Here is a 3205-nt window from a genome sequence, read left to right as displayed (position 1 = left end):
TAAGATTCTGTTGAGAACTAGTAAATAGAGCTAAGCTTTATCGTTTGGTATTAGAGAAGTATGAATTTGAAAGGTACTTATGGTGAAGATTAATGGTAAAGGGAGTGCTTTATGCTGATCTAGATATGCAAGAGTTAAGGGAGATTGTTGGGGTATAAATTAGGGACATAAATTCCTTGAGAGAGGTAGTTGAGAAAGTGCAAGAGACTCCAGGGCAATTAGTAAAGTAGAAGAATGTTAAAGAGTCTAATGCGAAGGAGCCAGTGATTCCCAATAATGAGGCATCACCAAGGAGTAGTGCAGATCATGAGAAGGAGTCATGTAAGTATAGAAAATTAGAGTTACTTGTATTTTTTGGAGAAGATCCCTTAGGGTGGTTTTTTCGAGCAGAGAGATACTTTCACATTAACTCTTATTGAAATTGAGAAACTAGAGGCTACAGTTGTCTCTTTAGAAGGAAAAGCCTTGAATTGGTATTAGTAGGTTGAATCTCAAACTATCATACTAGGCTGGCTTGAGTTTAAACACAAGTTATTAAGGAGATTTCACCTCTCCCAATTGGGGGACGAATATGATATGCTTTATGCAGCGAAACAGGAGCATTCTGTGCTTGAGTTTATGGAAGAATTTGAATGCATTGGTAGACGTGATTGAAGAGAGTTTGATAGGAGCCTTCAGAATTGATTTGAAACTAGAGATTAAAGCCAAGTTGAGACTCATTAGTGCTCATTCACTATGAGAGATAATAGAGATGGCCTTGTGAATTGAAGAGGAGAATTTAGTATTGGATTGGGTCAGGGAGAATTGGGTAAACAAGATGCAACATTACCTTAATAGACTTAAACCATACTCGGCCTAAACCGAGTTCACTAGAGTGACCTAATTGCTCGATATGCAAAAAAGCACTGTGTTTTCTTCTACCTACTCGGTCGTAACTCATAAACCAAAAGTAAAAGGAGGAGACTTAAAATCTGTGAGTAACTCCACAGGCACAACATCAATGAAAAAAAGGGAGGTGTGTGAAGACCTTTTGATGTCGAGTTAACTTGTTAGAGGGAATTGGGTCTTTGCTTCATGTGTTTGGAAAAGTATGGCCCCGACTATGTTTGTAAAAATAAAAATTTGCAAGTTATATTATTGGAATTTGATTCAAAGAAGGAGGAGGATAGAGTCACACTAGCTCAAGGGGATGGTGAAGACATGCTTGATACGGAAGGGGAGGCAACCTATATGGAGTTATCACTAAACTTTAATGCTAGATTTGGAAGTAACCATACTATGAAGGTAAAGGGCCAACTTATAAATGAAGCTACTGTAATTCTAATTGACAATGGAGCTACTCTTAACTTTATATTAGAAGGTTTAATAGGTAAGGCAACTATTGTGATGGATGAGATTATACCATCACAGTTAGAGGTGGATACATACTTAAATAGAAATAACATTGCTAGGGTGTGAGGCTAAACATGCAAGGGCTAGAAGTGAACCATACCTTTTACCCTTTTCCTCTAAGTGTCGTGGATGTTATATTAGGAGTTGAATGGTTGAAATCATTAGGAGAACTGAAGAAGAATTAGAATCAGCTAATAATGAAGATTGGCAAGAGAAGAGACTAGGTTTGTTTACAAGGTGATCCTACCTTGTCCAAGAATTAAACAACTCTTAAGTCTTTAATACTATTGATAAAGAAAAAAAGAGAAGGGTATTTGATCAAGTATAATGGTCTAATCAGTGATGATGAGGATAAGGGGAGATTCATTCCCCAATTTCAAGTGTTATTGAAATTTTTTTTAGAAGTTTGCCAAGCCTTTCAAGGGTTACCTCTATCTCGATGTGAGGATCATGTAATTAAAATCAAGCTAGGGGAGTAAGTGGTGAACATTCAACCATAAACCCTCATTTGTAAAAAAATGAAATTGAAAATATGGTAAAGGAGATGTTAAATGTTGGAATTATATAACCCAACAATAACCCCTACTCAAGCCTAGTCTTATTGGTTAAAAAAAGGATGGGAGTTGGCAATTTTGTGTCAATTACAGGGCATTGAACAAAGTTATAGTTCTAGACAAATTTCCCATCCTTGTTATTAATGGATTGCTAGATGAGTTGAAGGAGTGACCATTTTTTCAAAGCTAGATCTTAAATCGAGATACCACTATATTCAAATTGAAGCAGGAGATGAACATAAGACCACTTTTAAAACGCATAAGAGACACTATGAATTTAAAGTGATGTCTTTTGGGTTGACCAATGCCCCCTCTACATCCCAATTACTGATGAATGAGGTGTTCAAGGAGTATTTGCATAAGTTTGTGTTAGTATTTTTTAATGATATACTTATTTACAACACTAATTTGTTTACACATTTGAAACATTTAGAAATTGCATTAACTTGCTTGAGAGAAATTCAGCTGGTGGTAAATTTAACAAAATGCAGTTTTGCTCAACCGAAGATCGAGTATCTTGAACATATAATTTTAAAGGAAAGGGTCCAAGCTGACCCTACAAAGGTTGAAAGCATGTTAAAATAGCCTAAGCCCAAGAATACGAAGTCCTTGAGAGGATTTCTAGGACTGATTAGATATTACTAATGTTTTGTCAAGAATTATGAAAAGATAGCAAGCCCTCTTACTGACTTGCTCAAGAAAGATGCCTTCAAGTAGACAACCGAAGCTAGTGATGCTTTTAAATGACTCAAAACATCAATGACTACATTTTTTGTGCCGTAATGCCAGACTTTTCCATTCTATTTGAGTTGGAAATTGATGCATTTGAGTCTAGTGTGAGAGTGGTATTAATGTAAAAAGGAAAACTAATGGCATATTTTAGTCAAAAACTCTATTCTAGAGCCCAACAATGTTCTGTGTATGAAGGGGAGTTGATGGCAATAGTCATGGTAGTCAAGAAGTGGTGATATTATTTATGGGGGGCATAAATTTATCACTCACAGAAATTAGAAAGCCTTGAAATATTTGCTAGACCAAAGAACAGTTGAAGAGAACTAGCAAAAATAGGTTTATAAGCTAATGGGGTACAAGTTTGAAATTTTGTATAAGCCTGGCAAAGAAAATAGAGCAGTTGATGCTCTCTCTAAGCAAGATGAACCTATGGAAATGATGGGTTTTTCTTTGTGGCAGCACCATGACATTGAATAATAGGAAAAAGAAGTAAAGTTGGACCTAAAATTAAGCCAAGTAATGCGACA

Source organism: Prosopis cineraria, unplaced genomic scaffold, assembly GCF_029017545.1.
Source record: "Prosopis cineraria cultivar Desert tree isolate PC_DT_omini unplaced genomic scaffold, ASM2901754v1 PC6, whole genome shotgun sequence".
Taxonomy (NCBI): Eukaryota; Viridiplantae; Streptophyta; class Magnoliopsida; order Fabales; family Fabaceae; genus Prosopis; species Prosopis cineraria.
This window is presented reverse-complemented; position numbering follows the sequence as displayed.